Source organism: Helianthus annuus, chromosome 9, assembly GCF_002127325.2.
Source record: "Helianthus annuus cultivar XRQ/B chromosome 9, HanXRQr2.0-SUNRISE, whole genome shotgun sequence".
NCBI classification, from domain to species: domain Eukaryota; kingdom Viridiplantae; phylum Streptophyta; class Magnoliopsida; order Asterales; family Asteraceae; genus Helianthus; species Helianthus annuus.
Window position 1 is genome coordinate 30,060,669 of NC_035441.2, and position 27,123 is coordinate 30,087,791.

Here is a 27,123-nt window from a genome sequence, read left to right on the forward strand (position 1 = left end):
TGCAATATTCCCTCTTGATAAGTTCCTTAAAATCGTTCCAGGGTGTGGCGTTAGCAGCTGCCAACCCTAAGATCTGGACTTGGGCGTTCCACCAAGTCAGTGCTATTCCTTCCAAAGTGCCGGTTGCATACTTGACCTTGCGAGCCTCAGGGCACTCGCACATTTCGAATACTGACTCTAGCTTTTCAAACCAATGGAGGAGTCCCACTGCCCCCTCGGTGCCACTGAAAGAATTTGGACGACAGTCCATGAAGTTCTTGAAAGTGCAGACAGGCTGCTGCGCGTGTTGACCTGCTTGAGCTGCTGCAACTGCCGCAGCAACTTGAGCTTGAACGAAAGCCTCTAGCTGGGCTTGTGTCATGCTAATTCTTCCAGACATGATCTTCATAGTAAAAGTAATGTAAGTGAGAGTGGTTCGCGAGTAGGGCGATGACAGAAAAGTGTAAGCACGTAGGTGTTCTCAAGCAATAACAAGTAGTGAGCAAAGTAATGTAAGCATACTACGAGCAAAGTTCTATGCAGTTCTAGCAAGCAGGTAATAAACATAAACCTTATTACCTAGGATGTCGAGTCTTGCACGTGGAGCGAAGCGTCGTTGTGGATCGTTGAGAGCACTGTTCTGGTTATAGTCTGGTTTTAATAAAAACGCTTTCCCATATTAAAACCAAGTTCTCTATAACCAATGGCTCTGATACCAATCTGTCACACCCCCAAAATCCACCTGCGGAGTATCACCGCTTGGGAGCGTGACTGACCAGGATCAAGCCACCAATCATATCGAACATGTAGTTAATGTCAAGTATGATAAATGTAAACCAATTATTCAATACGATTGATGTTCCAACAAAACATAATTTAAGTAGCGGAAGCGTAATAATGATATCCAATGTATGTAGATAGTTCAAGTGTTGTAGGTATAACATAACATCCACGATCCAATCTCCACAACGACCTGCTCCTCCCTGTGCAAGCTCCATATGTACCTAATGTCCTGCAAGGCATGTAACAGAGGATCAACAACTAATTGAGCGAGTTCACAGTTAACAGTTCAGTAATAGTATAGTGTGAGTAGTAGTATGTTCGTTCGTTATGTCGTGTATCGTATTAGTTTCCATCGCGGCCTCCCAGGTAGGTATGCGAAGATATTAGGGGATGTTCATCCCGTGTATTCTAGACTAGGTTTATTTGTATCGCGGCCTACCAGGCAGGTGTGCGAAGATTAGTAGATTACAGTTCGCGGCCTTCCAAAGGCAGGTGTGCGAAGTCAGTCATAATATCGCGGCCAACCCTTGGCAGGTGTGCGAAGATCAGTTCAATAAGTGTTACTAGTCTAGTAGTAGTTCTAACAGTGGAGTATGTACAATAGTTCATCAAATCACATCACTACGTTCCCGTGTAGATAAGTACCAGTAAATAATCAAATCCCATTCCCACCGTGGGAACCCCATGCCTTGGCTGTGTGAACTCACCTTGGTTTGCTCGGTATGTTATTGCTTCTAGGGTTTATAACTCTCTAAGTCCGTTACCCAAGACCTAGGATATATTGCACACGATTCATTCAATTAGGGTTTCCAAATCCTCAATATTCATGCAACGGTGCTTTGTGTGTTTATTGTGTATACGATGATATTACATATAATGTTCACACATGCAGGATCATACCGTCGCATTCAATATAATACAATTACTCACATAGAATCATACATCATGTAAACAGTCAATCCTATTCACGTAATTCATGCGTAGCGTCCCTGATTTCACGGTCTAATCTTACATGTATATTATTCTGGTGGCCACTGTTAACACGCTTTATACATTTAACAGTGTAAATACTTCACATGTTAATCAAAGTGTCATACACAGCTTAACAGAATTAGCATAATATATCATGCAGCTACTTGTTTCAAATTGATCATTACACAATATCAGGTAGTTACACATCATCAGATAATTACACAGCATCAGACAGTTACAAAAGATCAGACAAGTGTGGGGGGGGGGGTTTCCCCTGTTTGAAAGTCAGACTTTGAGAAACAAATTACATAAACTCAGACCATGGGCCTTCTAAAACTCGGGTAAATGGTCTTTACAAGGTCGGACAAGAGAGGGGGCTGCCCTTTCCAAACTCGGACCATATTGTGTGCATAAAGTCGGACCTTCATTTCTCTTAGCAAAGTCGGACATATGTGCATTTAAACAAACTCGGACCTCCTTGATCTCACACTAAACTCGGACAAGGTGATCATCACATTAAACTCGAACATGGTGTGATCATTAAACTCGGATATGGTGTGATCATTAAACTCGGACATGGTGTGATCATAAAACTAAACTCGGTCTAGGTGATCTAACATTAAACTCGGACCACAAATGAGTTTAAAGTCGGACCCCATGTCCAACCTAAACTCGGACCACATATGAGGAAACTCGGCCATGCTAGTGTGATCAAGAAAACTCGGGCATCTTAACCCTTTGAACAAGGTCAGACATGTTCCACTCAATAAACTCGGACTGGATGGCATTATATTAAACTCAGGCAACATATTAACATATTCGGGTAACATTTCATGGATTAAACTCAGACTACAAGTAATGAAGATTGTAACAGTTACGTTCCATTTTCATACAATTCTGGACAAACCCTAACTTCATACACAATGACGGCAGAACATAACAATTCATCAAATGCTAATCAACAACAACAATTATCACAATGATAACCTATCCAGCAAGTATCTAATCATGTCATAATCTCAACTATTCAAGATCAAATCACAGACTATCACATGAGAAACTAGGGTTTTCCATGAACACATAATCAAGAAAACAATAATCATTTGATAGAATCAAGAAATCAATAAACAATAATCATTTACCTTGTGTTGATCCAAGAGAGGAATCAAACTTGAGATGTCTTGCCAATGATTTGGTGATGATGATTGTTAGAGAAAGTGAATGTACGTGCTTTGGTTTTTGTGAAAGTGATTAGTGAAATGAGATTAGGGTTAAGTATGACTAGAATTTCACTAATTGTCCTCTACATCCTCAAGTATTATATTTTACAATAGTACACCATCTCATAACAATTTCATAATTTTACCACCAAGTTCATATATTTACCAATTTCACAATTATCAACCAACTATGCACAATCAAACAATCACAACATATATAATTCCATGGCAATCAGTTGTGCAAATACATGAACGTGCAATAAATGCGAAATAGAATCTTGGAAATTTTAGTTGTCACAACTTATATATAGGAAGTACCAGCGGCGTATCCACCATGCCCTTTTACATTGCTCCCGTCTCGTTATTCTCATCACTATAGGTCATAACACATGACAAAACTTGCTGTGGTTTCTGTGCACTGAATTCCATAATTACGTATGCATCCATAATTACGTAATTCCTTGCACAGTCCGCACAGTTCATCTCATAATGTGTAGGGTAAAATCAAATAAACATGAAATGACTTGACTAGATCACCAAAAGATCTTTTTAATTAAATCAACGAACGATCTTTTTAACTAGATCAACACATGATCTCCTTATCTAGATCGTTGTATGATCTCTTTAAATAGACCATTTAAGGGATCTTTATAACTCGGAACCAAATAATCGTTTTTGATACAGCACTTTGGAATCCAAGGTTTTTACTATTTGCATAGAAGCCCTTTAAGGATTTAAGATAGTACTTTGAGTATCCTTCAGAGAATCTATTATATGAACATACGAAAGATTTCACCAGGACTTAGATAACGATCTTTGGAGTTACACATAAACACAAAATCACCAAATTGTGTATTCGTTAATTTAGTTATTAGCTCGTTTGTGAATTAATGTAATTTGAAGTACACTAGAAATCCAATCACAGACTTCAATTAGTACTTAAAACAACCTCAAGAATCTAACTATGAAAATAGGAAGATCTTATAAGGATTTGGAATTTGTTTCTGTCGTTTTATAACATTTGTTTTAGGATACATAAAGAATCCAATTAAGGACTTACGATAGCACCTTTTATCAAATCAAAGATTTGAAATGGTACTTCAAGTATCTGATTAAAATTTTGAAATTTGTACCTGTACTTTGTTTCTTAATAGAAACTAGTACTTATGATTTTTGGGGAGATCAGGAATGATCATAGAATGAAGGAACCACACGAGTAGTTTGTTCTGGAAAGAACATGGTTCTTTGGTGTTGATATTGTAGGGGTATGCCAACACACAATCGTATCAGTTTTGGAAATAAAAATGGAACAACCATTTTATGTATAATAACTGAATTGTCTCAAATGTCAAAAGATAACAAACAAAGGAAATACGAAAGACTAATTGTTCACTGCTGCATTGTCATTTGCATTTGCCTCGTTTATGTTAAATGCTCGTCCGCGTGTTGGGTTTGCATTAACAAGTCTTGGGCAATTGTTCCGGTAGTGAGTAAGATCACCACAGTTATAGCACGATCTAGGAGGAAACTGTGCTCGAACAACAGCATGATTTGCAGCATTTTGGTTTTGGATAACATGGCGGCATGTATTGACCAAGTGTCCCAAACGCCCACAGTGGGTACACTTGTGACACGGTGTTTGATTCACATGATGACGGTTGCATTTGTTGCACAAAGGTGCAGTACCAATATATTTCTTCCTAGCACGAGGCTGTGCTGGCTGATTTGGTGCAACCTGATCATTCTGAGCGACCACTGCGAAGTTTTGTGAAGCTTTACGCTTCTTCGACTTCTTAGAGGACTCGGTCTGTTTATCCTTCGGTTTCTCTGGTGCCGACTTGTCAGCTGGTTTCAGATCGTCTTTTCGGAAAAGCTTACCCTTCCTGATTTGAGACTCAGTCAGGGTAGCAGATAGTTCAATGGATTGCCTGATGGTAGTAGGGTGGCTACCAGTAACAATATCCTGAACTGGGTCAGGAAGGCCATCGATGTACTTTTCAATCGCCTTATCCAAAGGCGTAACCATGGAAGGACATAACAGACTTAATTCCTCGTAACGATCAGTGTAGGCTCTATGTTCACCGCTGACTTGTTTGAGATCGTCAAATTCCCGTTCTAAAGCCGTAAGCTCATGACGAGGACAGAATTCCTTCATCATTAGAGCCCGAAGCTCTTCCCAGGTTTGTGCCATTGCCACATCGGCACCTCGATCCCTCATTATGCCATTCCACCATGTGAGTGCTCTTTTCTGGAACACACTTGACGCGAACTCAACCATTCGCACGTTTGGGCATTGCACATGACGAAATGTGCTTTCAAGACTCTCAAACCACTGTAGGAGCCCCGTGGCCCCTTCAGACCCAGTAAATGTAAGTGGCTTAGCTGAGTTGAATGTTTTAAAGGTGCACTGAACATTGTTATTGTTATTGTTTGTCTGATTTATCTGGGTGATAAGGTTCGGGAGTACAGCAGCGAATTGCTGAGCGATTAAGGCTGCCAAAGCGGCATCCTGAGCTGGGTCACGTCGAGGAGGCATAATCTAAAAGAGCAAAGAAACATGAGGGAAACCGAGTGAGATGTCTTTAGATATTCAAAACTAGATGTTAAGAATATCGACATGGCATAAGGATTGTGACCATTTGTTCATTACTTAAAACAAACAAATGACACCGTGACAAATCAAAGTAAATGGGTCAATATAATGTATCACTGAAGACATGCTCGCCTATAAGTGAACACTCACCCCAAGAGTTCCCAGGTAAGAGTGACTGGTCCGATACTGCGGATTTGTACGAACACTCTAGCCTTAGACAGAAAACTCAGGGTACAGGCATTCACCCTTCCGTTTTGCACGTGTTCACATTATTTAGACCCAAACTTTGACGAGATTTTGAAAACACCAAAGGCTTATAAGCCTTAAAACAAATCATCTAAGGATAGATGACTTCTTGTGATGTTTTGAAAATTTTTGACTCGAGAGAATGAATTTGTGTTTTGTTTTTTGTTAATCACCTAAGGATAGGTGAAGTGTATTGTTTTAAGACTAAACACAAGATAACTTGTGTTAGGGTCCTAGGAAGGTTATAGTCTAGGTCAAAGCATTACTAATAACCTAATTCCCTATAACCATTGGCTCTGATACCAACTTTTCTGTCACACCCCGACCACGTAAAACAACAAATCATTGCGGAAACGTCGAAACAGAATCATTATTTCACAACCATGGATCAAATAGTTTTGTTTTATTGAATTATTGAGCTCAATGTTTTGATACAATTTAGATAAATACAATTAATTGTTTCTCAGCTTTTAAGTAGCTAAGGCACAAGTCCATCCTATATGTAGCGTGCGTGAACAATCATCACATAGCATTTACCTGAAACATATATGAAAATAGACACGTCAGCATAAAAATGCCTGTGAGTAACATAGGTTTTTTTGTATTAGACTCATGGCTTTAGATAATACGAGAAAAGGTTTTATGTTTTCAGAATAGCCATGAATCTAATGTAAAAGTTTTGTTTCAGAAAACGTGTCGTTTTGGAAAACGGGTTTATAGTATAGACAAAAATATACTTTGGTTTAGAAAAGACCGGATAAGTAGTATAACAAAGTATACTTTAGTTTTGAAATAGTTAAACAGATAGTATATCAAAATATAATTTAGTAAATAAAATAATAGTTTTAGTATTATATCCCAATTATACTTTGGTTTAAAAATATTGGTAGTATATCAAATTATACTTTGGTTTGAAAATAACAAAGTAGGTAGTATATCAAACTATACTTTGGTAAACAGTAGCATATCATACTATGCTTTGGATAGTATATCATAATATACTTTAGTTTAAAATAACAAGTTGGTAGTATATCAAACTATACTTTGGAAAACAGTAGCATATCAAAGTATGCTTTGGTAAAAGTAGTATATTAAAACACATGTTGGATTTTGTACTTAGTATATCAAAATATACTTTGGTAGATCACATTTGAGAGCACATCGACTGTACTTTTGTAGTATATCAACATATACAAAGAGAGTGTGATTTGGTATTCAACAAAGCCTTAGTGTATCAAACTACACTTTGGAGACTATAGAAATACCACGAAGGCAATTTCTATTTGGTTTAAATTTGGTTTCTGACATTCCATACAACAGGAATGGGGTGTCTAGTCCTATGGCGCTATATCATACTACCAATCGGCTGGGTGAATGTATAAAATAGGTACAAGCCAACAATTAGTTTTATAAGTTTTGGAAAATCAGTGTTTAAAACATAGGTAATCGTTTAATTTGTCAAAAGAGTATGTACTAAATATGTGTAATCATATAGTTTAAAATCAGGAAAATAACATATAGGCATATATGTTTCACCCCAAAACATTTGAAAACAGTAAAAGAGGGGACTATGTACTCACTTGAGATTGCGAGTATCCTTGATTAAGTGTCCTAACAAAGCTCGGGAAATCAAGTAATCAAGTGGCACAAAGGGTCCTTGCTATCTTTTCTACAAGAAAAACCAAGTTCCCAAAAGAGATTAGAAAGCTCCAAACACTTGGGAGCTCTCCAAATCAGATTTGTAGAGAAGAGAATGAGGAATGAACAAGGAAACAAATGAAATGGATGGCTATTTATACTTGTAGCAACTCAACAAGATCATTCCACATGTTTGTGTAGCCTCCAAGGATTAAATCATGGCCCTCCACTTGTTACAAGCAGGTTAGAAGCCTTGGGAAGGTGTTTACTTGGTCCCCAAAACATAAAAATTGCAAACAAGGGCCTCAAGAACGAAATAGGAAGCTGTTGTGAAGTTTCTGGTTACTGGGCATGCCTTACAGACCGTAAGGACATGCATACGGTCCGTAAGGGACCTGCAGACCAGCAACTTTCACTTATTTATAGTTTAGCCCCTGCACCTTGTTTTGTCGCGTTTCGGCACTTCTAACACCCGTCAAACCCATTTTCAAGCTCCATAATGATATTAAAGTGTAGGGAACTTAAAATATGCTCAAAAATATCTCGGATGTCGGTTCGTTTGGTCGTACGGTCGCGTTGTTCGGTTAATTACGATGGAAATTGTAACGGACGCGAAAACGATCCAAATTAAGCGACGGATGGGATTTTTGCATGGAGATCACTAAAATAAAAATATTTTAGTGTGTACAAAAATTTTGGATGTCCAGATGTGTCCAGAACGCAAGATATGCGCGAAAATGCAAACTTACGCTGTTTTTGACACTTTTAGTCCCTGTAAGATCATATAAGCATGTTTTCGCACACCGAACCTATCAAAGCTTATTTCTAAGCCATGTTTAGGTTATATATGGTATGTTTAACTTATGATCAAGTTCCGGACTATTCGACACCATACGAATCGGTATAGTTTCGCAGTTTGACGCAAATAGTCCCTGAGAGCGAATAAACTGGTTTTTGTCATACCAAACCTTCCAAAACTTATTTCTAAGTTATGTAAAGGTCATTTAAAGTATATTAAGCCTATTTCACTATTCCGGAGTGTTTGTCGCGTTAAACTGATTACGTTTACGCATCAGTGCGCGTATAACTTTCTAGAAAGCGATTTAAAGCTCGGAATTGAACAAGAATTGATATGTGTCAAAGATACACATATTTATACAAATCCCCAGTATGAAACACAATGTTTCATAGGTTTGGCATTTGTTTGGTGTTCGAGGTGACACAGGTGTCACAGTAAATCGATTTTATCATCTGTTGAGCGAAATTGATCGGAGTCAAGAAGACATCTACACTGAATTTGAGAAAGTTGAGAAGTTTCTTAATTGCCTTCCCAGAGAATGGAATATGTACACCGCATTGATTAGAGAATGTGTTCTCTACGAGGAGCTCTCATTAGAAGAAGCTGTACAAAAACTGAAGGTTTATGCTTGGAATATGGAAGATCAAGCATCTGATTTCTAGAAGATCCAAGATCCTCAGTTATATAAAGCTTCAAAACCGACGGATAAGGGTAGTAATGGAGGAGCCAGTGTTTCCCTATATTCAGAAAATGAAGTTCCTGCAAGTGAACACGCCTTTATAAGCAACAATGTCAGTTCTAGTGGAACAACAAATTCCAATCAAGGAATGTGCCCTTCTAGTGGAGCTCAGAAATCTCAAGCAACAAACTTAAACATTCCAAAGTTAGATTCAAGCTACTTAAAGTTGATAGAAGAAAGCATGAATCTTTTGGCGTCCTTCATGACTGCCTACGAGAACTTCTGTCTTGGAAAACTCGTTGAACCGTCAAGTCTTGATGAGGACTTTGACCAGATAGACCGAGACGAAATGGAAGAACTTGATCTACGACTCAAAATGGCACTCTTAGTTCGGAGAGCGAAGAAATTTCTGTTGAGAACGGGTAGGAAGTTCATAGGAGGTCAGACGAAGACTCGAATGGGAGTCGACATGTCAAAGGTGAAATGTTACAACTGCGGAATCTACGGGCATTTCGCACGTGATGGTCGGAAGCCGAAGATGGAAAGATCTAACAGAGAAAGCAACTCTCTAGGAAACAACTCAAGACCTCACAACAATGCATCAACTACTTCAAACTCAAGTGCTCGTCCAAGTGGTTCTGAAAATCTTACACCTTCGACAAACAATGCTATGGTGGCCCAACCTCTACAAAATGTGACTGAGCCTTATGACTGGGGTTGTGCATTGGAAGACATTTCAGGAGCTATTGTTTCACAAGCCTTTATGGCTGAAATTGTCAACGAAGAAGTGTGTGAAGAGGTTATCAAAGAGGCTAGCATTGAGGAACTTACAGTTGTAGCCAAGGTTTTTGGGGAAGAGTTGGATTCGGGTAATGTTGTTGAGAATGAAGATAACTTGAATGAAGAGTCTGTTGAAAAGTCTAACAAAATAGAAGATGGAGAAAAGGGAGAATGCTTTGAGTTCAAGATCTCCATAGCCGAAATGCAGCAATTTGCGGATGCAGAAGCTAAAAGGTTGGAAGAAGACTCCGTGGAAATGAAGCATGTGCATTTATGGCTAGCATTGAGGTAAAATTAACTTCTATAGATAAGCGGTGTGCAAGATGTGTAGAGTTTGTCACCAAGATATGCACTTCACAACACAAATGTGATTGCAGATTTAGAAAAATCTAGAGAACTCATTGCTGCTTTGTCTAATTCTGATAAAGAACACCGAATTAAAAAGCACTGAAAAATGATATCTCTGAATTTGAGAGACTTGTGGCACAGGGAACTCTTAAAAAGCAGGAGTTAAGATCTGAACTAGAAATGAACCAAAATTGTGTTTTTGAAAAGAACAAAATCATTTTGGAAAAAGACAATCTGATTTTGGATTTGCAACGAAAAATTGAAAAGTTCGGGGATTCATTTAAAGTGATGAATTTCTGTATTAACAGCCAACGTCTCAAAGAATCTAAGGAAGAAATGTTCGGCATCGGTTATAAGAAAGTGCCTCCACCGGTGAACCATAATTATACATCGATGCCAAGCATTGATCAAGTGACCCCTCTGACGATTGAACCGCAAAGTGAGTCAGAATCTGAGCCTGATGAGTCTTCTGACTCAGAATAGTCGAAGGTGAGCGAAGTCACAAAAAATGAGCTAAATTTTGATAACATTGATGTGACATTTGTGCTTGTAATCATTGTGAACAATTCAGTTATCAATGAAATAAAGTTATTTGATCCCAATGTTTATTTCTTTATTTTTGATATTTTCATGTTTTGGCTTTTATCCAATTTCAATCTCTATATCGCTTTCTAGAGAATTATACGCAAACTGGTACGTAAACGTAATCGGTTTAATGTGACAAATACTCCGCAACATCAATTTATGCTTAACATACCTTAAATAACCTTTACACAACTTAGAAATAAGTTTTGAAGGCTTTGGTATGGCAAAATCTAGTTAATTCGCTTAAAGGGACTAAAATTGACAAACTACGAAAGTATGCCAATTTGAATTGTAACAAACATTCCGGAAAATGATCATAAGTTAAACACACCCTAAATATCCTTTACATATCTTAGAAATAGGCTTTTAGAGGTTCGGTGTGCTAAAACAAACTTTATGCTCAATCAGGGACTAAAAGCGTCAAAAAGTGCATAAGTTTGCACTTTCGCGCATAACCTACGTTTTGAATACATCTGGACATCCAAAAATTTATGTAATCATTAAAATATTATGTTTCAATGATTGGCTTGTCAAAAATCCATTCGTCGCGCAATTTGGACCGTTTTTGCGTCCGTTACGACTTCCGTCGTAATTAACCGAACAATGCAATCCTACGGCCAAACGAACCGACATCCGGCATATTTTTTAGCATGTTTCATGTTCCATATACTTTTACATCCTTATAAAGCTTAGAAATGGGTTTGACGGGTGTTAGAAGTGCCAAAACACGACCATACGCGCACAGGGACCTAAACTGCCAGAAATGAAATTTATCTGATCTGCAGGGTCCTTACGGACCGTATGGACCTTCTTATGGTCCGTAAGCAACCCCCGGATAGCAGAAATGCATTCCAGCTATTCCCAGCTGTTACCCACCTTAAGCACATGGTTTTTGGGTTTCTATGGGCTAGTTTGTGTTGGGTTTTTCACATGTTTATCAAAGTAATTTTATCCGAATAAAATTAGAACACAGCGGAATAAGGATTTAAAACATGTTGCTTTACAAGATTTAAAACCATTTTAAATACAAAACCCAATAACCGAATCCATATATGACATGCATGCTATCAAAATACAACCATAGGGTGTTTTAGAATACTACCATTCCAAGAACAAGGTGATATGAAGAAGATGATATTCTTGAATGGAAATCTTCAAAGGAGAAAATCTCAAGCTTGCATACTCCAAGCTTCCAACGAACACCTTATGTTGCTAGGATTTCTACACTTGAAAACTCACTTAAAAATCCCCTTTGACAACCTACTCTTGGCCGAAATTTAGAGAGGAGTTTTTAGAGTTATTGCAACTTGAAAAACTAGTAGTAACTTATGAGAGATGATGTTGCACCCTATTAAAAGAAAATCAAGTGCCTTGTTCTTTGAGAAGTTTGCATGCATTTTTATTGGTGGAAGACCACCTTGGGAAGACCCAAAGTGGGTGGCCAAAGCCACCTCCCACTTCACCCAATCAAATTTTTTAACTTGTCTCCATGTTTTTCTATTTAAATTTTATAACTTTTATAAAAACATAATATAACATTTTAAAAACACATGCAACCTTTTAATTGTTATTTAACCTATTAAGTAACAAAATAAAATATTCTCTCAAAATAAATTATCCATATAATTTTTTAGTTTGTTAAGTGCAATTATTTAGAAAACTGATTTCTAATATTGTAAGTGTTAATATTCATTTGTTTGATCAAATCATAAAAAAATATTATAGGTGTTTGTCCAGCTTGTTATTGGGTATGACCCGACTTGGATCATAACGTACTAGCCACATCAATTTAATATGTGTCTTGGGCATACAGAGTCCAACAATCTCCCACTTGCACAAGATACATAGAAGATTTATGAAAGCAGTAAATGACGCCTAACAACGGTTTACTACCCCTAATACGTATGACGAAGTGCCATTCAATAACATCATCCCCTTCAAGTCCCTTACTTGAAAATGATTTAGGTGAATCTATCATTTATCCTATTATAGGTGTTTGTCTAGCTTGTTATTGGGTATGACCCGACTTGGATCATGACGTACTAGCCACATCAATTTAATATGTGTCTTGGGCATACAGAGTCCAACAATCTCCCACTTGCACAAGATACATAGAAGATTTATGCAAGCAGTAAATGATGCCTAACAACGGTTTACTACCCCTAATACCTATGACGAAGTGCCATTCAATAACATCATCCCCTTCAAGTCCCTTACTTGAAAATGATTTAGGTGAATCTATCATTTATCCTTTTGTTGCAGATGTCATGTCAAATCCAGAGACACAGTGTGATCATTCTTTGTTGATTTAACTTTAGCAGGCCTTAGACATCTTACTCTCAATGAATAAGAGGATCAAATCCCTTCTTGACTACATACGTCACTCACAATCACCTCGTACCACACCTGAGCTTAGCCTTATGTACTGTCTTATTACAGACAGCGAAGAACTAAGTCAAGGTATAATATTTGGTGAATATCAAGACCCAATATGTATCTCAGGTCAGAGGATATTATGATATTCGCCATTGCTCAAATTTACTTATGATCAATCACAAATGATTCCATGCAGTAACATTTGAGAGCGGGTCAGTCCAATATTTGTATCCCACAAATATCTATGAACTTTGGCAGCAACACTTTGCTCTATATTCATACCTAATGAATATCCACCAATCCAAGTTCATAATAGTCTTACATTCATATTTGTTCCCACAAGTATGATCGACTATGGACATTTAGAATAATTAATTTATTCACGGATTTAAACATGCTAAAATGGAACATAACTCAAAATACCATAAAAGAGTTAAAATAAAAATTGTTCCAATATCCAAATACAAATTAGATCAAATCCAATAACTAGAATATCGAAGTCCTAAGGAACAAGTATGACCCTCATGTTTTGGTCGTTCAAGGAGCTTCGTGAGTGGATCCGCAATGTTTTGTTTGGTGTGAACTTTTCGAATATATATCTTTCCCTTTTCAACTTCATCCCTTATGTAGTTGAATCTCTGCTCAATGTGCCTAGTCTTTTGATGTGCACGAGGTTCCTTGATTTGAGCAATCGCACCCTCGTTAACACAAAAGATCTCTAGGGGGTCTTGAATGGTAGGGACTACCCCTAGGTTGGCAATGAACTTCTTTAACCACGAAGCTTCTTGTGCTGCCAATGAGGCGGCGATGTATTCTGATTCTGTAGTGGACAATGCTACAACATCCTGCTTCGAGCTCTTCCAAGAGACTGCAGCCCCATTCAAAATGAAGACATACCCAGATTGTGATCGAGAACCATCTCGATCAGTTTGGAAACTCGCATCCGTGTAACCTTTTACAACGAGTTCCTCTTCACCAGATCCATATATTAGAAACATATCGTTAGTCCTTCTAAGGTATTTCAATATGCTCTTAACAGCCATCCAATGACTGTTACCTGGATTGTGCTGGTATCTACTTGTCATGCTTAAAGCGCATGACACATCCGGTCTAGTACATATCAATGTGTACATTATGGATCCTATAGCAAACACATTTGGGATTCCTTTCATTCTTTCTTGCTCATCCTTTGAGCTTGGACATTGAGTCACATTCAATATTGTCCCCTTTTGAATAGGTGCCAAACCTTTCTTAGAGTTCTCCATCTTGAACCTTTTCAAGACTTTGTCAACGTATGCACTTTGGTTTAAACCTATCAAGCGCCTTGATCTATCCCTGTAGATCTTTATTCCCAAAATATAGGCAGCTTCTCCAAGATCTTTAATGGAAAAACATCTTCCAAGCCATGCTTTTACACCTTCCATGGTTGGAATGTCATTTCCAAATAGTAGAATGTCATCGACATACAATACTAAGAAAGTGACGGTGCTCCCACTAGCTTTCTTATACACACAAGCTTCATCGCCGTTCTTGATGAACCCAAAATTCCTAATCTCTTCATCAAAACGGTGATTCCAACTTCTCGATGCTTGTTTCAATCCATAGATTGATTTCTTTAACTTGCACACTTTGTTAGGATGTTTTGGATCGACAAAACCTTCAGGCTGAACCATATAAACATCTTCATCAAGATATCCATTGAGGACAACCGTTTTGACATCCATTTGCCAAATCTCATAGTCATAATATGCAGCTATGGCAAATAATATCCTAATCGACTTTAGCATCGCCACTTGCGAGAAAGTCTTATCATAATCAACCCCTTGAGTTTGAGTGAAACCTTTGGCTACAAGTCTCGCTTTATAGGTATCAAAGTTACCATGCATATCTGTTTTCTTCTTGAAAACCCACTTACTTCCAACTACTTTGGAGTTAAGAGGTGGCACAACCAATTCCCAAACTTGGTTGTCATACATGGATTGCATCTCTACGTTCATGGCTTCAAGCCATTTGTCGCAATCAGATTTTGACATTGCATCATGGTATGTGGTTGGCTCATCTGAATCTACCACATAGCATCCATCCATGAAAAATCCATATCTTTCAGGTGGATTACTAATTCTACCATATCTACGAACGTTTTGTGTATGTTGAACAACCATTTGAGTGCTAGTATCAACCAAACGTGTATCGGCTTGTGGTTCTTGATCCTCATCAAGTTCCACTGTTCTACTAGTTCCTTCCATAAGGAACTTATCCTCCAAGAACTTACCCTTTCGAGAAACAAATACCTTTTGCTCTGTTGGATCGTAGAAATAATATCCTATATCATTTTTAGGATATTCTACGAAGATACACTTAATGGATCGTACTTCTAACTTGTTTGGGGTGTATTGCTTCACATAAGCATCACAACCCCATACCTTCAAATATGATAATGATGGAACCGTTCCACGCCATATTTCAAAAGGTTTCTTATCCACTTTCTTGGTTGGGGCCATATTTAATATACGAGCCGCGGAGAGCAAAGCGTAACCCCAAAATGATAGAGGCAATGTGCTTCTAGCCATCATAGATCGAACCATATCTAACAGAGTTCGATTCCTCCTCTCAGACACACCATTGTGTTGTGGTGTTCCAGGTGGAGTAAGTTGTGAGATGATCCCACAACTCCTAAGATGATCTTGAAAAGCCTCACTAAGGTATTCACCTCCTCTATCGGAACGAAGAACTTTGATTGTCTTGGTGAGTTGATTCTCTACTTCGTTTTGGAAGACTTTGAACGTTTCAAAAACTTCATCTTTGTGTCTTAGCAAGTACACATAACCATAACGACTAAAGTCGTCGGTAAAAGTTACGAAGTATCTTTCACCATTCCTAGTCATTGGCTTAAAAGGACCACATACATCTGAATGTATGATGCCTAATAAATCTGTTGCCCTTTGGTTTGTGCCACTAAAGGGTTTCTTGGTCATTCTACCTTGTAAACAAGATTCACAAGTATCAAATGAACCAATTTCATTTGTTTCCAAAAGACCATTCTTTTGAAGTGTTTGCATGCGATTTCTGTTTATATGACCAAGACGACAATGCCAAAGATAGGTCTCACTCAAATCCATTTTGAGTTTCTTGGTGTTTGCTTGGTACATCGAATTATCAAAGGATGTATCATCATGAGCCAATTCCTAAATACCATTTGAAGGTGTAGCTTTAAAGTAGAACATGTCATTCATCAAAGCATAAATTTCATTGTTCACAAACTTCAAATCAAATCCATATTGTCTTAAAAGGGAAACAAAAATAATGTTCCTAGTCAAACTAGGAGCATACAAAACATTTTTCGAACATGTTTCCAAACCACTTGGAAGTTTTAAAATATAGTCTCCTTGGGCTTCAACTTGAACTTTTGCTCCATTGCCCATGAAGAGACTAGTGTCTCCCTTCTTGTAATGCTTATTTCTTTTGAACCGCTGCAACGAATTGCAAATATGAGTTCCACATCCGGTATCTAATACCCATGTGTTAGAAGAAATAACATTTAGATCAATATGTATCATAAAGATTGTACCTGAGGTTTGCCCCGCATCCCTCTTGTTTTTCAACTCTTTGAGATAGGTTGGACAATTCCTTTACCAAAGTCCTATCTCTCCACACTCAAAGCATGGATCGCTTGTGGCAACTTTTGCCTTCTTCTCTTTTGGTTTTGGTGGTTCTGCTTTTGCCTTTCTTTTTCCCTTCCCTTTGACGTGCCCCTTTCCCTTGGTAACATTTGCTTTGGTGTCGGGTGATGCCCTTTGTTGCCTCCCTAATTGATCGTTAGAACGTGTAAAGCCTTTTTACCCATTCTTGCTCCGGCCGTTTTGAGCATTGCATGAAGCTCACCAATGCTCTTGTCCCATCCGTTCTTGTTATAGTTCATAACAAAGCTCTCAAATTTCTTTGTTAAAGAGTTGAGGATCAAATCCATAGCCAACTCTTTTGAGACGGGACAATTGAGCCTCTCGAGGCGATCAATGTGGCTTTTCATCTTAAGGACGTAAGATGAGACCGATTGGGTTTCCTCCATTCGACATGCATGAAGCGCTCGAACCGTTTCCAAGCGTTCTACCCTTGCTTGTTGTAGGAACATTTCCTTCAATTGGGTAATCATGTCGTATGCCCCATGATGTTCAATGTCCTTTAGAATCTCGGGAATCATAGTTCCCAACATGAGGCATGAGGCTTGCATGGAGTCCTCGGTATACTTAACCCAATCATTGTAGGCTTGTACATCTTCTTCGTCAGGTTGATCGGGAATAGGATCGTCCAACACATAGGATATCTTCTCTTGCTTGAGAACAATTCTCAAGTTTCGAAACCAATCCATGAAGTTGTTATGGTTGAGCCGATCCTTTTCTGTCACACCCTGGCTTTTGCGGAAGCGTGGGTTTATTTGGTGTGAGTTCTTAATACCATAGCAACAATCAAAACATGCTATATGATAAAAATACTTGATGTTCGTCCATTAATGTAATTAAAAATGCATAACATATTGTCTTGTAACAAAAAAATCAACCACCGGATACGTTACAAAACATGACTTGTTTAAATGAGTTCATAAGACTCGAAAAAGACTACCAACAACACAAGGATTTGAGACATGCAACTCGTCCAGAAAAGAGTTACACTTCCCAAACCTACGACTCCAGATGACATCCTTATTTAGTACGCAGCTAATCATGCATCACTTGCCAGATCCAAATTAATTTCCTGAAATACATGCAGTTTAAAAAGTCAACAAAAAGTTGAGCGAGTTCATGTGTAAGTCTGTGTGTATAAACCGTTTTAATAAGTCTGTAAGTAAAATAGTCCCTGGTATGTAGCAATAAGGAAAAACTGATCACCATTGGGTTGCAAATCCAATAGTATATGTGAATGATGCAGGAAGACTCAAACCTAGCAAATTTGTCTCCGGTATGAAGACATAGTCACCACTATGAGCCCCCGGCCTCATGGGTGTGGGCTCGCTACAACCAAATAGATCTATCACTCATGTCCCGTGGTCCTACGATGAGGATTAATGGCCTTAAGTGTCATGCCCACCACTCACTTGATGGCGTAGTAAAAACCCTCCTTAAGCTAAATCATAGCAATTATAAAATGTCTGAAATATATTGTAAACATGTATTCCACCCCCGAAGTATAAAACCGAAAACAGTAAAGGAATAGGGGGTCATGCACTCACCGTAGTGCGTCTTGACTCGAAATTAACTCTTTCCGCTACACGACAACCTACAACGTACTAATGTCTATTAGACGAACGGGCCGTGCCTTGGCTTAGAGTTTAGTGTTTTGATGCGTTACTTAGGTATTATCTTGTTAAAATAATAATAATTATTTTAACTTAAATATCGTTGTTAGATAAATAGTTAGACAACTATTTCGTATCTATTTTTCTTGAATATTTTACTAGGTGTTCGGATTCTCGGAAAATTTCAGCAGAGTCTCCTTTGTAAATAGAGGTGTCCATGCTTAAATAGCATATCATTTTCTTTTACGTACATCCAATAGTTCATTTTCAACAACCAAACCGACATATAGGCAATACGAAACATTACATACTTTATTTCAGCTTTATTACTCGAAACCGAACTGTTTTCGAGGATTTTTATAAAATAGTTAAACTTTTCTACAAATTACCAAATTTTTACAGAAGGTTTTATATGTTCCAAAATTTGTTATGTAAAAATATCAAAGTCCAGTTCGTTACCCATATTTTATAGAAAATCATTGTCTCGACTGCAATCAGATTTGTTACTTTCTGATTGTAGTTTACAGAAATATTCACTAAAAATCAACCGTAAGTCCGTTTGACAAAATTCTAGTTGGAGGGTCGTCCTGACAACGGTGTCCATCTACTGTAAAAATTCCATGAGTCGGTTTCACTCAAGTTTTAGGTTATGACTTCAAAAACAACACACTTTTTCTGCAGTAAAAATGCAGCTTGAGCTGCTGTCCAAACATAGTCTTTTAAAAATAGTAAACGGTCTCGAAAAATTAAAATTCTAGTGCCATTTGTTTAGTTATTCCAAAATACTCATTTTAGGCTTTAGAAAATCCGTTTTTCGATTTAAAATGATTTCGTTACAGCCTGTTGAAGTTGGCTGAAAATTCAACTCAGCAAGCTTTTTACATTGTAGAAGTGATTAAAAGTGCATAAACGACGATCCTAACCATGTTTTATTGGTGAACAAATGTTAAAACTTCAATCATGCTTTAACCAACCCTAAACCATTCAGATTTCAACCTCATACAACCTTTTTATATATGGTTTTTAGGCAGAATTTTAAGTTCACATTTTAGTGTTTTAGCTTTCGTGTGACAAGAACATTCAAACAAAACATAACAAGAGTGAGATGAAACAAGAGTGTGAAGACTTGAATCAAGCTTCCTTGGAAACCCTTCAATCTTGCACTTCTATGGAGGAACTTCACACTTGAAAGAGAGCTTTTAGTGAAAGAAATGGAGATGGTGAAGGAATGTGGTGGTGAATTCGGCTATGGAGAGAGGGGGGGGGTGTGAGCCGAAATTTAGATGGAGGAGAGAGGAGGTTGGGTGTAATCTTTGTAATGATGCATATCTCCTTGGAAACATGCAAATCAAGAACTTAGGGTAATCATAACCAATCTCTTGGCCAATAGAACAAGGATTTTCTTTTCACATAATCTAAATAAAATATTTTACTAATCATGGCAGAAAAATCGGTTGGGGGGGTAAAGTGTAAATTTTTGTTAATTAAAAGGTATTAGGTTAGAAGGTTAAGGGTATTTCCAAGTGTAGTGGGTGTATGTCATGTTTACATGGTGTATAGGGATTTTTATGACCGTAAATAATTTAAAATGATAAAATAATATTTCTGACAATATTTTCGTGTCTCGGGTAATGTCTGGTTGTTTGGCTTCGCATCGTTCCGTTAATGCGTTTAATTGTCCCGTAAAGCGTCTCTTGTGCATCTTTTTGTAACGAAATTTATTCCAACAGTTAGGAAAGTGTACAGGACCATTTAGTCAATACTCTGTATAATATGAGTGTGTTAAAAGCTGAATTATCACTAAAAATGTGGAATTCTGTAATTAAATTGCGTTTTAGGCACTTTCCGGCACTCAAACTATCACCTAGTGACATAGTCTTATGGTCCTCACTTCCCTACACTCCATACTGGTGTAGTGTTTTATCCCTGGCCTATACTGGCCTAAAAATAGTATTTGTCTAAGTACTGGCCTTGTCAGCATGTGTCTGAGTTATCCGCTTACTGTGCTAACTGTGCTTTGTGCATCAGGTCTGTCACTAAGAGTCTGTATGAAATAAATGGAGTGACTGTATGTAAAGAATGCACATGTATGTATATGACATAAATCAGTAAGCAGTTTAAGGCGTCAGATGAATTCAAGCACAATCATTAAGCACATAATTATGGTTAATTAATTTGTATAGTACCTGTAATTATGCGGGTTGTCACATTTTCCCCCCTATTAAGAAAATTTCGTCCCGAAATTTTAAGTTCTACTTCTAGTTGTAGGGGTCTTGGGGAATAAATGTGGGTACTTGGCTTCATACGATCCTCACGTTCCCACGTGAATTCTGGGCCGTTTCGTGCATTCCACCGAACTTTAACGAGCTTGACACTACTCCGACGCGTCTTATTAATCTTCCAATCCGTAACTTCAACCGGTTCCTCAACAAAGTGGAGTGCGTCGTCGATATGAACCTCGCCAGCAGGAATGATGACTGTCTCCTGAGTTGGACTCTTTTTCAGGTTCGATACGTGGAACGTATCATGAACGCCATTAAGCTCGGCAGGTAAGTCCAATTTGTATTCTACAAGCCCAATCCTTTGCAGGATTCTGAAAGGACCAATGTAACGCGGATTCAACTTCCCACGCTTTCCAAAGTGTGCCACACCCTTCCAGGGTGAAACCTTTAACAGAACCATATCCCCAACTTGAAACTCTAAAGGTTTCCTCCTTTGGTTTGCATAGCCTTTCTGTCTGTCGCGAGCTGCCTCGATGCGTTTTCGAATCTGCGCAATCTTGTCTGTCATCTCTTGGACGATTTCGGGGCCAACAAGCTTCCTATCACCTGTATCAGCCCAGCATAGGGGTGATCGACACTTGCGTCCGTAAAGAGCTTCAAATGGTGCTGCTCTAATGCTTGTGTGGTAGCTATTGTTGTACGAAAACTCGACCAATGGCAAGTGATTGTCCCAGCTACCACCCAGGTCAATTACACATGCTCTCAGCATATCCTCCAATGTTTGAATCGTCCTTTCACTTTGGCCATCCGTTTGCGGGTGAAACGCTGTGCTTAGGTTTAACTGAGAACCGAATGCTTCTTGGAATGACTGCCAAATCCTTGATACGAAGCGTCAATCTCTATCAGAGATAATCGAGAGAGGCACTCCATGACGTGCAACAATCTCCCTCATGTATATTTCAGCGAGTTTACTCGTGTTATCATTCTCCTTGATCGGCCGGAAGTGCGCAGACTTTGTCAGACGGTCTACTATTACCCAAATTGTATCATGGCCCTTGGGCGTCCTTGGCAATTTTGTGATGAAGTCCATGGTGTGACATCTGTGCCTCCAAGACCATAGAACAAATACCAAATCAATGAAATATTGTATTTCATACTTGGAAATTGTATAAATATGTGTATCGTTTGCACATATCAATTCTCGTTCGATTTCAAGCTCTAAATCGCTTTCTGGAAAGTTATACGCAAACTGGTGTGTAAACGCAGTCAGTTTAATGCGAAAAACACTCCGGAATAGTGAAATAGGCTTAACATACCTTAAATAACCTTCACATAACTTAGAAATAAGTTTTGGATGGTTTGGTGTGTCGAAAACAAGTTTGTTCAATCGCAGGGACTATTTGTGTCAAACTGCGAAACTATACCGATTCGTATGGTGTCGAACAGTCCGGAACTTGATCATAAGTTAAACATACCATATATAACCTAAACATGGCTTAGAAATAAGCTTTGATAGGTTCGGTGTGCGAAAACATGCTTATATGATCTTACAGGGACTAAAAGTGTCAAAAACGGCGTAAGTTTGCATTTTCGCGCATATCTTACGTTCTGGACACATCTGGACATCCAAAATTTTTGTACACACTAAAATATTTTTATTTTAGTGATCGCCATGCAAAAATTCCATTCGTCGCTTAATTTGGGTCGATTTTGCGTTCGTTACGACTTCCGTCGTAATTAACCGAACAACGCGATCGTACGACCAAACGAACCGACATCCGAGATATTTTTGAGCATGTTTTGAGTCCCCTATGCTTTAACTTCATTTTAGAACCTTGAAATGAGGTTAACGGGGTTTAAACGCATCGAAAAAGGCTTTAAACGCGTGCAGGGACCATTTCTGTCATTTTTGAAACTTTGCTGAATCAGACACACCGTAGCGTTGCGCGAGCCCTATGGCCTATGCCGTCGCGCTACGCGAGTGCCTCATCTGGGCAGAATATGTGTTTTCAGCAACAGTTTGTAATTTCAGGGGCCAATCTTGCAATTTCTTTGTGTGGTAACCAAGTTACCACCTCTCCAAGGCTTTGCACCTGCTTATTACACTTCTGTGGCTAGGATTTTATGCTTGGGGACTACACAAACACTTGTTGTGATCCTATGAACTTCCCACAAGTATAAATAGCCATCCAATTCACTTCATTCTTTGCTCATTCTCATTTCTTCTCCTCTACATCTGCTTGGAAGCTCTCTAAGCTGAATTGGGACTTTGTCTTCTTTGTTGAAAAGATAGCAAGGACCCTAAGTGAGCTTCTTTAATTCTTTTTCTTGCTTTTTCCTTATGTAGTGCAGAAAGTCAAACAGTTTGACCAACAGTTTGACTTTCGGTTTTGACCATCAATTGGTCAAGTCAAAGTTCAATTGAACTTTGAAACGTGATTGTAGTCACGATAGTTATAATCCTTCGTGATTATAACCGTTGATTACCACGTTAGCTAGTTGTAGTGTCGAGTCAAAGTTTCGGTCAAAATGCGTTTTAGCACGCATTTTGCAACGGAACTACTTTAGGGTATCAAAACACTTTGTTTTGATACCAAATCAGTAGGTTAGACATGTTTTGACATGTCTAACTCGACACTACTAGTTTGTGCTTGTTTAGGGTCGTAAGATAAGCGGTCTAAACAACCGCTTATACTTCCGAACCCGACCCGTTTGGTCGATCTTTGGATCCGACCAAGCTTAGTTAAGTGATCATAATTGCATAGGGAATAACCACTGAGGTTATACCTTATGATCACGTAGGATCGGTTAGTCATTTGCTAGTTAGCTTGTATGCCCATAGGAAATGACCAAAATGCCCTTTTGAAGCTAAAATCCGTAATTTGACTATGTGAACATATTTTTGACTTGTAATCTGATTTAGTAACATGTTTAGGGATAATTGGGCATGTAAGACTTGGCATAGCACATAGATTACCGTCCGAACATAGTTTTACGCTAACGACGCATTATAGTGGCTTATGTTACCATAATGGGTCGAAACGGGTCAAAAGCACTTAGGTAGGCCTTTCAATCAGAATGTTGGGACTATTAAATCATACCATATGAGTTTAATTACTCATTTGATTTATAGAACCTCATTCTATCCTATCTCCCGATTTAGGTGTCGATTTATTTATCTAGCAATCTGATACTAGGTACCACTTGATTCCTTGATTGCCCGTGCATCGATAGTTCACAAAATCAAGGATACCCTACAATCTCAAGTGAGTACATAGTTCCCCTATTTTATTGTTTTCAATTGTTTTGGGGTGAAACATATGTACAAAACGATTTTCAAGGTTTTAACGATGATTTCAAAAACGATTAAGATGGTTTATACAAAACTAATAACGATTTCAATAAGGTGAACAAGACTTGTTGGTTGTAATTACATAACAAATGACATTCATTAGCTCTGATCAAGCCGACCAGTATTAGGTTATGGTACCATAGGATCTGACAAATCCCGTTATCAGACGACATCCATGGTTATGTGTGGGGGTTATGTAGGTAACGACCGAACCTGATGATTGTTAACTTACCCTTTGGTGGTTTGTTAATACGAAACGAGAAACGAGTTAAACGAGTCACGAAGGTTTGAATGTTGTTAACGAGACGACCAAAAGTATTTTTCACTATTAAAACGAATACGATTTTGGGTCGAGTTAAACGATTTGAAACGAGATACACGATTTGAAACGAGATAAACGAATGAAACGATTGGCTTTGGGTAGTGATTAGATAATGGGACGGGTGTAGTATGATAGAATCATGGTAGATACGCCGCTGGTACTTCTTATATATAAGTGATTCTATCATATTACATTGCGTGTCATTATTTAGTTCACTTGGGAAAACGATTTGAAACGATATCACACAACGAGGTTTTTGAAACTATATAAACCATACGAGTTTTGTTAACGAGCTTTTTTTTACGAGATGTTTCCGAATTATTTTACTAAAACAAATATTTTTGGGTTAAGACTCATGGCTACGAGATCTTATAAACTATAACCAATTTGATTTGAGTTGGTTAACTATGTTGCAATACACTTTTCAAAACAAGGTTTGTATTTTGACTCTTGTAGTCTAACGAAGTATCGCAACATATAAACGAGCCATGAATCCGATACTCCCACAAAACCTATGTACTCGCCAGCATTTCTTTGCTGACTTTACTTTTTACATATGTTTCAGGTGATATTGTTTGATGTTGCTTGCTAGGAAGCGAGTTCACTTAGGATCTGGACGAGGCCTTAGTGATTTAAAAACAATAATAGACAATGTGTAGCTTGTTTGTGTTGGTTTAAAGACAATGTAAAATACTTAATAATTCAATAAAACAAAACATTTGGTTACCATGGTTGTGAAACAATAATTCTGTTGCAACACTCCCCGACGTTTCCGCCACGGTTTGTTGTTTTAACGTGGTCGGGGTGTGACACATGGAAATCTGTTCCCATTTACGTTTGGGTATTTCAGGTTGCTGCAGAAGACCTGAGGGTTTTTGGTATTCAACCTTTACCTTGGCGCAAGTCAAACATTTGCTAACATATATTGCGACATCGCCTTTCATCCTGGGCCACCAATAGAAATCCTTAAGATCTTGGTACATTTTATCCACTCCTGGATGAATCGAGTACCGTGACTTGTGAGCCTCATCGAATATAACCTTTCTCAATCCCCCAAACAGAGGAACCCAAATTCGTCTAATAAAACACAAGGTTCCTTCCTCGTTTGGTACCAACTGTTTCTCCATCCCACGGAGGTACTCATTCTCGATATTGCTTTCTTTCAAAGCTTCTCTCTGCGTGGCACGAATGTGCAATGAGATATCTGTCTGGACAATCATTTCTAAGGCCCTAACCCTTATGGGCTTAATCCTTTCTTTTCGACTTAGGGCGTCAGCAACTACGTTCGCCTTTCCTGGGTGATACTTGATTTCACAGTCGTAGTCGTTCAACAGCTCAACCCAGCGTCTCTGTCTCATATTGAGCTCCTTTTGATCGAAGATGTGCTGCAAACTCTTGTGATCAGTGAAGATTGTACATCTTGTTCCATACAGATAGTGTCGCCAGATCTTCAATGCGAACACTACAGCGCCTAACTCCAAGTCATGCGTGGTATAGTTTTTCTCGTGAACTTTCAGCTGGCGAGATGCATATGCTATGACCTTCTGTCGGTGCATTAACACGCAACCTAAACCCTGACGCGAGGCGTCACAATATACCACGAAGTCGTCCGTGCCTTCGGGTAGAGCTAAAATTGGTGCGTCACAAAGCTTGTTCTTTAACAACTGAAACGCTTCTTCTTGCTTGTCGCTCCAATCAAACTTCTTGTCTTTCTGAGTCAGTGCGGTGAGAGGTTGAGCGATTTTGGAAAAATCCTCAATGAATCAACGATAATACCCAACCAAGCCTAAGAATTGTCGAATCTTGGTTGGCGTTTTTGGAGACTCCCAAATCTTGATCGCCTCGATCTTTGTGGGATCCACGTAGATTCCATTTCCATTAACCACATGTCCAAGAAACTGGACTTCGCGTAACCAAAACTCACATTTCGAGAACTTGGCGTACAACTTCTCCTTCTTAAGCAGTTCTAGAATAGCTCTCAAGTGTTGCTCGTGATCTTCCTTCGTCTTCGAGTAGATCACAATATCATCAATGAATACGATTACGAACTTGTCGACGTACGGCTTGCAGACTCGATTCATTAAGTCCATGAAGACTGCTGGAGCGTTTGTCAACCCAAACGGCATCACCAGAAACTCGTAATGTCCATATCGAGTTCTAAAAGCAGTCTTGGGAATACTTTCCTCTTGTATTCTCAACTGGTGGTAACCTGATCGTAAATCGATCTTTGAGTAATAACTTGAACCTTGTAGTTGATCGAACAGGTCATCGATCCTTGGCAAAGGATATCTGTTCTTGACAGTCAACTTGTTAAGCTCGCGGTAGTCTATACATATACGAAAACTACCATCCTTCTTCTTAACGAACAAAACTGGAGCTCCCCAAGGTGAGAAGCTTGGTCTGATGAATCCTTTATCCAATAGCTCCTGGAGTTGTGTTGACAACTCCTGCATCTCTGAAGGTGCAAGTCGATAAGGTGCCTTAGCCATAGGCGCGGCGCCTGGAACTAAGTCAATGTGGAATTCGACTTGTCTTGGAGGCGGCAATCCTGGCAAGTCTTCTGGATAGAGTTCAGGATATTCCCTTATGACAGGAATGTATTCGATCTTTGGCTGAGCGGCCTCCTTATCAACGATATGTGCCAAGAAGGCAACACATCCTTTCTTCAAACACTTCCTAGCTTTCAGGCAGCTAATGATCCTCAATGGCGTATCGCGCTTCTCTCCATGAACTACAATCGTCTCTCCATCGGCCATTGGGATGCAGATGGTCTTCTCGTGACCAACTACTTCGGCTTTGTTGCTGGACAGCCAATCCATCCCTATTACCACGTCGAAGCTTCCCAACTCGATTGGCAATAGGTCTAGAGTAAATTTGTGTCCTCCCAGTTCTATCATGCATCCCCTGATAACTTCACCCGTTTCAACTAGTTTCCCATT